Genomic DNA, 13,381 nt, shown 5'->3' on the forward strand with positions numbered 1-13,381 from the left:
TTTGCAGTCAGGTGGCGAAGGTCGAATAGTGAGCCATCCAATTGGTATTTGATATAGACGCCCAGGTCTAGGTCCATCACAGCATGTCGTAATACTTAGGTGAAGGATAGGTTGAATAGCACCGGAGCGAGGACACAGCCTTGTTTCACACCATTGGAGATGTTGAAGAGATCGGAAGTCTCTCCACCAGATAGGACTTCCCCTGTCATGTCGACATGAAACAGCTGGATCAGTTTGATGAATTTTGCTGGGCAACCGAGCTTGCTGAATATCACCCACAATGCTTCCCTGTTCACTGTGTCGAACACCTTTGTCAGGTCTATGAAGACAATGGAGAGACTTAGGTTCTGTTCAAGGCATTTTTCCTACATTTGCCTCACCGTGAAGACCATGTCGATGGTGCTGCGATCTGGTTGGAAGCCACATTGTCATTCAGGCAGGTTCTGCTCTGAAACAGATGACAGGAGTTTGTTGAGTATAACATGGGCGAGGATCTTTCCAGCAGTGGAGAGTAGTGAGATGCCTCTGTAGTTGTCACAGGCTGCTCGTGAGCCTTTGTTCTTGTATAGGGCTACGTTGGAGGCATCTCTGAGTTCTTGGGGCATGCCTTCCTCTTCCCATATGCTGGTCAGCACTATGTGGAATGCCTGGAGCGCCTTTCCATTTAAGGCCTTGTACACCTTGGTTGGGATCCCGTCTTTACCGGCCGCCTTGCCTGTACTCATTTGTTGAATGGCTTTTTGGACTTCCTCTATTGAAGGAGGGACGTCAAGTTATTCAATGGTGCGGTTTTGGGGGATCTGGTCAAGGGCTCTTTAGTCAATTGAAGAGGGTCGGTTGAGAAGCTGACTGAAGTGTTCTTTCCACCTGTTGCTGATGCCTTTTTTATCTTTTATGAGAGTGTCACCGTCAGAGGATAGCAAGGGTTTTAATGGCCCATAGACAGTCTTGAGGGCTGAAAAATTGTTTGTAGTTTTTCATATCAGCAAAGCCCTGCATTTCTTCTGCCTCTTTTTCCCACCATCGGTCTTGCATCTTCCTGATCTCACGCTGCGCCATGGCTTGGAGAGACTTGAATCTGTCCTTTTTAGGAGCAGAGTTTGGGTTATTTTGCCACTCCATAAAGGCTTTGTTCTTTTTGCTCAATAGGTCTTCAATAGCAGTGTTGTTCTCATTGAACCAGTCCTGGTGGTTGTGTTGTTTGGGGCCTAGGACTGCCTTTGATGTTTCCTTCATTGCGTCTCTGAACTGGTTCCATTTCTCAGTTGCGCTTCCAGTGAGTGGTCCCTTGGCAGACAGCTTGTCATCCAGGCAGGACTGGAATGTTTGCAAATAAGATGGATCTCTAAGATGACTCACGTTGTAAAATGCACGAACTGTCTGGGCACGTTTTGGATGGCGAGGCGCAATGCGCATTTGAAGAGTCGCTCTAACCAATTGTTGGTCTGTCCAGCATTCAGCTCCTCTCAGGGCTCTGGTGATCTTTACATCCTGGATGTCTTGCCGGCTTACAATGATGTAGTCAATGAGATGCCACTGTTTTGATCGCAGGTGCATCCACGTTGTTTTATATTTGTTTGCCATTCTGAACACAGTGTTCGTGATGGTGAGTTTGAACTCTGAGCATTTGCTGAGTAGCAGTAGGCCGTTATTGTTCATTTTGCCCACGCCGTGTTTGCCGAGCACTCCTTTCCATCTTTCATGGTCCTGGCCAATGAGGGGATTGAAGTCTCCCAGTAGTATCAGCTTGTCATTTGTGGGCACTGATTGCAAGATGGCACTCAGGTCAGAGTAGAACTGCTCGATGGTCTCGTCTGTGCTGGTCAGTGTTGGGGCATATGCGCTGATGATTGTGGCATATTGGTCTTTGCTGAGAAGGAAAAGGATCTTCATGAGCCTCTCGCTGATGCCCACAGGCAAGTCTGGCAGCTGTTTGAGCAAACTGGTCTTGATAGCCACGCCAACACCGTGGATTCTGTCTTCATTTGTGGCTCTACCTTTCCAGAAGAAGGTGTATCCAGTGGTGGGTTCGCTGAGTGATCCCTCTTCTGGTAAGCGTGTTTCACTTAAGGCTGTGATGTTGATGTTATATCACACCAGTTCTTTACTGATTAGAGCTGTTCTTCTTTCAGGTCTTGGGATATTCTCTCTATAAAGTAATGTCCTGATGTTCCATGCTCCTAGTAGGAGTTTCTTTGTATTTTGTTTCTTTTGATTACGACTGCTTAAAGGGATGACCCGCCAGCTGCGGTGTGCTGACCGGGTGTTTGTAGGGCAGGCAATGTTTGGGACACCTTTTCTAGTCCCCTCCCTTGATTAGAGTGAGCAGTGCTGTTCTAGAGAGGGCTGCTCAGTTGCTCAGGATGCTGCTGAACGTTTTTGCTGCCCTACAGAGCCAAGTGACCACTCATCTGTGGGCCGCCTATGTGTAGGATCATGACTACAACTGCCAGTGGTCACCTCCACCTGTTGCGTCACCACTCCCCCATCGCCACAGGTCTTGAAGAGGGTGGATGGGGTTAGGATACATGAGTGTGCACAAAGATACTTGTGCATGAAAGAGATTTAAGTAGAAAAGTTCATGCACAGAGACAATCCCACTCTCGGCATAGGAAGTCTGGGTCCATTGGCACGAAAAATTCTTATGTTTGGAGACTTCCTCAGCTGCATTGGATGGCCGTGTTGTCCTTTGTGCTCCAACACGCCCTAAGCACTCCACAGTGCTTTGCTGTGTCGCCATTTCAGCCATTGAACCTTCTTATTGGTTTCTTCTGCCTGTTCTGCCGAAGCAGTTTTCACATGCTGGGTGAACAAAGCCCTTGTTCATTAGGGGTTGATGACTCGATGGCTACCCTCAGAAGGTTTGGCTGGCCTGTCAAAGCCGTTGCCTGGGGTGTGGCCGCTGCCCCATGCTAGCAGCTACTGGGAGCCACAAGTGAGAGCTGGGTGTCAGGTGGGGGTCAGAGACTGGAGAGCTGCCCTAGGAGGGCATGACAAGCCCTCCATACCAGAGATACTACCCCTCACTGAGCACCCCATACACCCCTAATAGTAATAGTAATCCTGAACAATAGTATTAAATTGAACACATTTAAATAAAAGGGTTATTAATAGTTAAATATTAATAATATTGAATTAAAATTAAAACCAAAATTAAAAGCTGACATTAAATTGAATTAATTACATGCAATATTAGGGAATAATTTTATAACACAAAGTAGTAATAATACTATCAATAACAATAATAATTAGTTTTCAATAACTATTATTAGTCACTACCTCCTATTATTAATTACTAATAATTATTACCAATGATTGGTACTTGTTGTTTATGATCGCTCATTGTTATGAATTATAAATAACAACAATTTTAATAAATGCATATCATTATTAATCATTAATAACAACAATTGTTACACTAAATACACATTCATTATTGATACCATTGCTGTGCTACAATTACAGTTTCCTTATATTAGCATTTTGTTTTAAACCTCCTCTATTGCCTTCCACAAGAACATTGAAGAAATTTGTGCCTTAATTTTTTTTTTTTGTTTTAGGAACTTTTCAATGTTTAAGTTGACCATTTAGCAATACTCAAATTAGCTTAAATAGGCAGATTAAGAAATAAGCCTAGACAATATGGGAAATATTGCAACACACCAAGGGAAATCAGAAAATATTCCTTCTGATTCACCCCTGCATATACTTTTAAATCATGGGGTGATCCTAATTTGCCTAAGGAGAATTGGATGATAAAGAAAGAAGCTAGAAAGCTTTGTAAGGCTTAGATGGAGATATCTTTTACATGGCCAAAATATGGTTCTTTTGACTTCAATATCTTAAAAGATTTGAAGTTAGCCATTAAAAATAAAGTCTCTAAAGATTATAAATACTGGTTCTTGTGGGCATATCATGTTGATAAATCGAAAATTCCCTCCAGTGAGGAAACCATTCTTTCTTTTGAACCAAACCACTCTACCTTACCTCCTTCAGTGGAATCTAGCAAGAAACCCACTATATCATCCCACCTGGCCTGTGAGGAGGTTTACTCTCATACTTACCCAAACCAGGAATTGAACCCCTCAGCTCCTCTCCTTATCAGACCTGTTAATGATTTTTCCTATGAAGCCTAGTAGCTTCGAAATGGATTTCTGATATTTGTAATTCTTCATCAACAGTACAGAGGTTTTTGGGGTTTCTCTCCTACCAAATTTTTGAATGATGGTAATAATAGGCTTTGTTAATAATATCTTTGCCAAGGTTGCAAGATTTGCTAAATCTGTAGAACTTGTGACAAGTATTCATGATTTCAGAGGTTTTTTTACATGTCACACAGCAAGTCATGTGAATCCTAATGATAGTTGGTTTGTTTGATATTTTCATTAAATGGGCTCTTATAATTTGGGGGATTTTGGTACTTTTTAGAATCTGTATAAGTTGTTGTACTACTATTTTTAAAAGGCTTTTACCTGGGGAAAAATTATGTACACTCACACTGTGGATCTTGGCCAAGTTAAGAGGGATATAAATTTCATTTTTGAGGGAACACCTTTTGTGTTGTGCCTCTGCTGGGCTAACACATTGTCACATGGAATATGAACTGTGAAATTATTATTTTTTTATTACTTTTTTTTCTATGTTTGTAACAGGATATTTGATTTTTTTCTTTCTTTTTTCTTATCCTTGGTGATACTTGAAATATATGAAGTCAGTATTAATGGTTTTTACTTGAAGGATAAAGTTTATAGTATAAATTTACAGTATCTATTAGCCCTAGAAACTATGCATACCCAAAGGCTTTAGACTATGGAAATCTGCCATACATTGAATAAATGTTATGGGACTTTGTTTAATGATTATGTCTGATTAGACAAGAAGGGAACAAAAGAGCCAATATACAGTGACAAGTAGCTCAAGGTCAAAAAAGGACCAAACTCAATCCAGGGAGGATTGTTGAACTTCTATGCCAATATGAAAGGACTTGAACCTAGTGTGAGTATCAAGATTGTGGTGCTTGACATATGTTAAGATGCAGGACTCCTTGTGCCACACTCCATGTGCAATATTCTGATTTTTCTCATTTGCTGCTGAAACTTAGTCCTTTCTCTCTTATAGTTTGGCAATTTTCTGTAGTCCTGGCTGAAAATGGGTGAAGTGCTGTATTGCTGCTATTGTCCTACAGGCTTTGGGACATAAGTCACTTTAATTGGTCCTTGCTGTGATTCAAGCAGCTGTTACAGGTTTATTTTTTACTCAGGATTTTATACACATGAGATTTTTATTTTACTTTTATAATTTCTGTATTACTTATTTGTATACAGAATTTCAATTTTTACTTTTATTTTGGGATTTTTTGAGTGGTTTGTTTTTGTTTTTCTCTTGGCAATTGTTTCATATACCTTATAACTCAGTCATGTATCCTGGTGTGATTCAGGTGTTGGTCAATACCCTTCTCAATGAGGGATTGTGTAATTATCCTAAAATCCAAGATTTAAAATTTTTTGGAGAAATTTCAGGAAAAGAAACTTGCCAACACCCAAAATCAAGAAAGTGGATCCTTTTATAGAAGGTGCTTAAAAGATGCCTAAAGAATGTATTTATTTATAATCTTGAATGATAGAGACTACATTTCCCACAATCCCCTTTTCCTTTCCTTGTTTGTGCCTCTCCTTATGTGGGGGGAGTTTTGAGTTTCTGTTTTCTGCCCATGTGGGCTCTCTGGTTCCCTGGTGGAGGAGGGAGGAGCAGCTCTTGGTTTTTGCTAACCTTACTTCTTTATACTTCAAGATAAATATTTAATAAATATTATTAAATATAACACTTGGAGTACTGGATATTAATTTTAATCTTTACAAGAAGCCACACAACACATCAAAAGATCCAGAATGAACTTTGGGATATAATGAACTGAATTAAAGGGGGTTGAACATACTTATTCTGAATGTAAACTCTTATGCCAAAGGGGACTGCCCCCTAATTGGTATTTTGTCAATGCGTCTATCAAATCAGTTTTGTATTTTACTCTCATCTCTAACTATTGTAACTTTCTCTTAGAAAAATGCAATATTGTATGCACTTTTAGCTAGAAGGTATTTAGAGTTATAAGATAGTTATATTTAAAAGATCCATTGGGGAGTTGGGTCTCCCAAAGGATCACAGGGGAAATGTGTCATATTAGATGGCAAGGCTGGAGCAAACTTATGGACCAAGGGTTTCTATAGCCCTAGAAATAGGGAATGGGTTATAGGTGATAGAAGTAGGTTCTGAGAGAAGTCTGTGTCATGTTTTTGGGTCTGCTAGTACAACCTCATTGCCTGTATCAGTATAAGTAAGGGCTATGCTATGTGAGCTAAGGACTAGTGAGCATTATCTTCTGGCTAAAAAAGTTCTTTTTGGATTTTGGGTGCCCTGCACCATGGAAATGGATGAGATTACTTTATCTTTGGTGCATAACTTCTGTTCTGTAGAGGTTGTTGAGTCTGCTATCTTATACCTTCACATGACTTGGAAGTCCAGGTTCATACTTTTTTAATATGGTTCCAATTTTTTTTCCAAAATGGTTGTACAAATTCACATTTCCACTAAGAGTGCATTAGTGTGCCTTATTCAAGAATCACTTACATTTATCATTTTATTTTTGTCATCTTTGTTAATCAAATGAGTATATCACATTTTAAAATTAATATAAACAGAGAGTCAAGATTCCAAGCATGATCAATTTATTAGTGAGGCTAGCCGTAACCAAAAAATTTGATCAATGGTCTCTCTCAAAGACCAAAGACCCTGAGTGAGGGCTGGCAGGTTCTTTTAAATGTAGGTTTTTAAATATGATTGGCCTAGAGTTACATCATTTGGACCTCCCCCTGCAAAGGTAAAACAATTCTTATTGGTACATGTTTTAATGAGGAGGTAGGTTGAGTCATCTCAGTTCCTCCCTATTACTTTATATTAGGGTGTTGTTCATGTCTGATTCTTTGTGTATACCAATACTGCCCATAAGATTTTATTTGACAGAGATACTGGAATAGTTTGCCATTTCTTCTCCAGTGGATTAAGACAGAGATAAGTGACTTGCCCAGGGACACAGTTAGTGTCTAAGGCCAAATTTGAACTCAGGTCTTCCTGATTTTAGATCCAGAGTTTTGCCCACTGAGCCTCCAAACTGCCTTCTCCTTGGGTGATGGGAGCAATCTTCAGGTGATAGGATTAATCTGTTGATATGGGTGTAAGTTTACAAAGGCTTTGATTGAACCAACTTGAATTCTTGTTGAGGGGGTGGTGGATGAGGTTACAAAGGAACTTGCATTTGAGTTATAACAGAGATACAAATTAAAATAGCAGAATTGAATCTTCCTTATTCCTTCTTGATTAATAGGTAGAGGATATTACAAGACAAAAAGCTTGACTTTAGGTAAATTTCTCCAGAATGTAGGTGAAGAGTGAAGGAGTATTAAGGAGTAAAGGATTAGTAAACCTTTGCCATCTTGACTATATCTTAAAAGTAGAATTAAAATCAACTTCCAATTTTACAAGTGGGAGCTGGAATCTCAGACTTGTTTTAATAAGCATTTTTCTTATTTGGGATTTGTAGCATTCATAATTTGCTCATCTTTTTTTTGAAAACTGTAATTTAAGCATTTATTTATTGGGAAATGGATTTTGTTCCTAAATATGTGTATCACTTCACTGAGTGTCTTGGATATCAGACATTTATCAAGTATTTGCTGCAAGAATTCTTTTCATGGGTCAACAGCTTCTCTTTATTTTATATACATTTTGTTCTTGCAAAAGCTTTAAAAGTCTTTATGAAATCAAAACTTTTTTACTTTTAAAAATGTGAAAGATACTTTCAGGTTCCACCCATCCTTCCATTTTCTCTAATAATTGATATTACCTTTTTATTAAAATTGCATATACTTTTGGAACTTATTGAGCATAGGATTGAAAATTTAGCCTAATACTTAATTTCTGCTAACTTGCTTGCTGTCAAATATTTCCAGCATTTCTTGTCAAATAACCCCAATAGTGTATGTGAACTACTGAACTCACTTTGGATTTATTGAACACTACTAGGTCACTAGGTTCAACTGCTCACTATCTAGGCTGTTCCATTTGTAGACTCATATACTTCTTAATTAGTGCCACATAGTTTTGATTACTACTACTTTACAATGTACTTCAAGGATTGTTAATGATAGCCTTCCAACCTTCCCCCTCTTCATCTTTTAAAAAAAATTTCATTTTAGAGTCTTTGACTTTTATTATTTTGTCTAGTTCAGCAACCCCCCCTTCCCCCCGTGTCAATTGGATAGCTATAACACTAAATTTGGAATTTAATTTTAAAAAATTTAAACTTTCACTTTAGAATCTTAGAATTAATTAATTAGAATTAATACTGTGTATTGGTTCTAAGGCAGAACAGTAAAGGCTAAGCAATAGGGATTAAGCAACTTGCCCAGGATCACATAGCTAGGAAATATCTGAGGTCATATTTGAACCTATGACTTCCCTTCTCTAGGCCTGACTCTAAATCCACTGAGCCACCTAGCTGTCCCCGAGGAATTTAATTTGAGTATTACTGCCACTTTATATTTGTATAACCCCTTCATGAACAGTCGAACTATCCCCAATTATGTTTCCCTTTATTTCTGTAGATGCTTTATAGCTGTATTCATATAGGTTATAATTATATATAGATAGTTTAGTTCTCTAATATTTTATGCATCTTGTAGTTATACTTTTTCCCTGCTATATCCTCCTAGGGTTCCTCCCCCTAAAATACAGATTTTGTGTTTAGCTTCTATCCTGCTACCTCATTAAAGTTACTGTTTAAATGTTTTCATTCAATCTCTGGGATCTAGGTAGAACATCTTATCTATAGAGAGTTTTGCCTCTTCCTTTGCTCATTTTCTATTTTCTTCTGGGCAGATGACTTAACTTCATAGTATTGCTATGCTGACCTATAGTAGTAGTGAGTATATTCCCAGGAATATGGAGGTCTATTTTTAGTGCAGAATTTAGGCTCTTTTCCTGAGGAGGGACGGAAAAATAGCATGAACTACCCATTCATCCTTTTGGACAAAAGGATGAACAGTGAATGCCCCAAGACGCTTAAGAACCAATGCTTCTCAAATCTTTGTGTACAAAACTAGGCTCACTTCTCAATTAGGTTTTTGTTTTCTTTCTTAGTTTTAGGAATGGTTAATAGGAAGTCATTTGTAATGTAAAGATTTTGAAGATTTTGATTTGGAGATTTTGAACCCTAGACTTCATTCCCCAGAAGTCCTTGGTATTTCTCAGAATTCCCTATAATCTCTCCTGAGTCTCCAGGTTGGGGAGCTCACAATTGATATTTAACTGGCAGCAACACCTCCCACGTCCTCTTCTTTTGCAAATGATGCAGCAAGTTTAGTGGTAAGTTAAGTGTGGGGATTTTAAATGGGCTAATCAGCCATGGGCACCTGGTTTTTATTTTGTATCTTCTTTATTCCTTGATTTCTAACAATCTCTAATAAACGTCATAAAATGTAATATTTTTATCATTAGAGATATAATTTAATTTTTATAGTAACCATTAAGCTCAGGCTAAAGTCTACCTTGATTTCTGCATCTACTGTGGCATAATCTCTACAGTTCTCATATCTGGAGAGGTCTGATTGGAACCTTCCCCACTTAGGTCATTATCATTTCTGCTTAAGGTCATTTTCTTCAAGTCACACCATCTGCCTATCTGAGGTCTGCTCAAGTAAGACATCCTATTTCCTTACTTATATCTCCAAGATTTTTAACCAGGCTTTCCTCCAATGGCTATAAGATAAAGACAAGTGGACAGTATGCTGATACTTTTACTTTGGGTGCAGGGGTGGGGTGGAGGAAATCATTGGCACTATGATAAAATATACATCTTGACAAACACTTAAGTTTTCCATCTGTACCACCCCCTCACCACCAAATGAACATAAGCACTTCCATATAGAGAGGACAGAAAGGAGAGAAGAAGAGAAAGATAACTGCAATTCAGGAATTCCCATTTCACCAATTCCATGTTTTGTCTTCTGGGTCAAAATTTGCCCACACACTTAAAAGTACTTAGAATTCCCTTTTCGCTTGAGCAAAGTATAAAATTCACTGGCAAAGTCAATTCTAAGAAGGCATAAATTCACATTATCTAGGTCTTTGTTGCCTTTTTTTTGGCATTGATGAAGATCAGAGTAATGAAGTGATACCTCATGATTGAGGCTTTGGGTTACAAGCTCCTAGTCATTCAAATACCTTCAGTATTATATTGTTATGCCTTTTGAATATCAAATAAGATACGATTATCGAGATAAGCTGACACCTTTAGATAGTTCACACCACCAATCACCTTTCCATCAGTTCTGAAAGGTAATAAGGCCTCAAATCCTTTGGGGTTATGCCACTGTTCTCCAAGAGCATTTGTTTTTTTCCTCTTTCATGAGTTGCCACAGCTAAAGAATTCATTACCCAGCAGATAGCCTTTTGGTAATGTCTCTTTGTATACAATAGATTGGTCCATAAACATGTAAGACATACATAGGTTGCTGGAAATATATTTGAAGTCTAAAATAGAGCCAGGGAGAACTTACATGACACTTAATAGCTTTCAAGAAACCATAATCAATCTATTCCATGATGTCTTCAGGTAGGATGAACATATAAAAGGAATATAAAAAATTCCAGCATTTCAATGGAGATCTATTTTTATTATTGATTAAAGTGGGAACATATTTGGATTCACTTCAGTCCTGAGGGTGCTGAGTTGGCATACAATGCAGAAGTGCAATTGGACCAGATCAGACTCAGAAAAAAGTGGACTTTATAAGTGACAAGATTTTGGTTGTTTTTATGATTTGTTCTTTAACCTGCTTATTCAAAATCATTGCTTAGCCTCCATTTAGGTCTATTACCCTGTGGAATTCCTTGTATTGATGACTAGTTTTATTGAATTAGGGCAGTGATGACGAGTCATGTGCCTGCCCCCTCCCTCAGACTGTGTACAGTGCTCCCCCCCACCCAGTCTGCATGTTCATGGGTGGGCCTGGCCTCCCAGTCAGCTCACCTCTGGGGGGAAGTTGCCTCCTGTCCCTATGGGGACCCACTGCTGTGTCCAGCCTTGCTGGCATAGAGAGGGCTGCTGCCCTGCTTCACTTGGCCTGAGAAAATTAGGTCAGGAAGGGTGGGGTAAGCCTAGGGGGAGAGGTGGCTTCTTATTACAATGTAGGATGCTTGTCTTTGTTGAGTCGGATTCAAATGCAGCTCCCTGTGGCCTCTGCTCAGCTCTGTAGCAGATGGAACCTCTGTACCTTTTAGGCTGCTTGTATTTGCATAACAGTGAGGTAATACTTCGCTGGGAGTGGGGCTGCCTAGTGGTCCATGACCCATGTGGGGGGGGGGGTGGGAGCAGGGGGTAGAGAGAGAGCTGTTAGCCTTTGGGGAATGGGGCCACCCCACCAGACTGGCAGCAGGTAGGGAAGGAATGAGAGCAGAGATCTTTTCAGACTGGGCTTGGTGGTGAGAGGAGAGACCCCCTCTTGACCTCCTGTAGCCTCCAGTCCAATGATAGTGAACCTATGGCACAAGTGGCAAATATGGCACGCAGTGTGCTCTCTGTGGGCATTTGCATGCCCCACCCCGTTACTAGAAAGGCAGTGAAGCTGCTCCTCTCCCCTTCTCCACCATGCTTGAGGACATCTTTTCACAAACTGCCCAGCAGCAGGAAACACACAGGGGTTAGGTGGGTGGCTCTCTCTGAGGACATTCCTCACTTCCCCCACCACCCCACCCAGCAGCCCAATGGGAACACTTCCTCCTGCCCCTGGGTGGGGCAAGGGGGGATGGGACATACCCAGCATTTGGTCTGGGGGGAGCAGGCCATACACTCCATCTCTGAAAGATTGTCATCACTGTAACCGGATAGGGGAGAGAAGTGGCCTGAGTGCTCCACTCAGGGGAGTAAATATAGAGGGATAAGCCCGTACAGGGGAGAGGGGGAAGGGAGCAGTTTCACTGGATACCCTCTGCCTTTCCAGTAACTAACTCTGCTGGAGAGGTCTCTGTGTGCCATCTTTGGTACTGTGTCATAGGCATGCCATCATGGAATTAGGGTCTATAAAGGATACATTTTTAATGTTTTCTATGTGCTATATAGCACTTTCATTTTTTTGTATAAATGTATCCCATGATGCTAAGAATATGTATGTTGGTTAATGTTTTAATTTCAAATCCAATTTTTACTTCATAATTTTTTTAGATTTAGCACTCTCAAAAAGGAAAATTGATCTGTAATCCTCTAATTACAATCTTTTGGTTGTTGCATGTCTCCCCCTCCCCAATTAATTTAAGCATGATGTATTTGATGGATAATTAATGTTGTTTCATTGTCTATGGTTTCCTTAAGCACAATGTGGCTTTCCCATTTAATCCTGCTTGACAATGAATTTTTTGTTAACTTGTTTTGAAACCTGATTGGCTTTTGGGGAATCAACTAACACAGTAAATTCTATTCTAGACCCTTATTTTCATTCTGGCAATTATTAATGCAGCAAATTGTTGGGTTATCTTGTTTATTTTCTAATTTTATCCCATTGGGAAGTTTAATAATCCACAATGCAAGGTTATGCTTCTTTTCAATCATTTAATGTGCTGCTCTCCCTTCCATTTTTAAAGTCAGTACTTGGTCCTTGCAATTAGGAGTTGCAAATAAATATTATTTTGTTTTTTTCATCAGGTCTTTTTCATTTCCTCCCATTTTCCTAACCTATTTTGAGTAATTATATATATATATATTTGTGTGTGTGTGTGTCTCCCCCCCCTTCCACAGCAATTCCTTTATTTTTCTGTTCTTCCCAAAGCTACTCTTTTATTTTGAGTAATGTTCATTTTTGGTACCCTTTTCTGAGAAGTGTTTTCTTTACTTCTCCATTTTTTCTCCTATTTTATTCTGAATACTTTATTCTGAAATCTATTTTACTAGTAATGGGCTCATTGTTTCTTTATTCTTTGTAGGTCATACAGGATGCAGCTCCTAGGGGACAAAAGTGAATACCTTGCCAACAACTTGGGAGGCATGACCCTTGCTCAAAGAAAAGATGTAGGGACAATCATTTTCAAACCTTTATCATCATTATTCTTTTACTAGTGTCTCTCTCCTTCCTCCTGTCCTTGTCAGATACCAACTAGAGGGAGTTCCATGTTAGAAAGAAAACTGACAAACTGAAGGCTATCCAGAAATAAAGAAATTAGGATGGTGAAGGGCTTTGAGACCATATGAAGATCTGATAAATTGGGAGGCTTTAATGTGGAAAAGATAAGACTTGGTGGGGGGAGAAAAGCATTTTAAAGGCTGTCATGTGGAAAG

This window comes from Monodelphis domestica, chromosome 1 (assembly GCF_027887165.1).
Source record: "Monodelphis domestica isolate mMonDom1 chromosome 1, mMonDom1.pri, whole genome shotgun sequence".
Lineage (NCBI taxonomy): Eukaryota > Metazoa > Chordata > Mammalia > Didelphimorphia > Didelphidae > Monodelphis > Monodelphis domestica.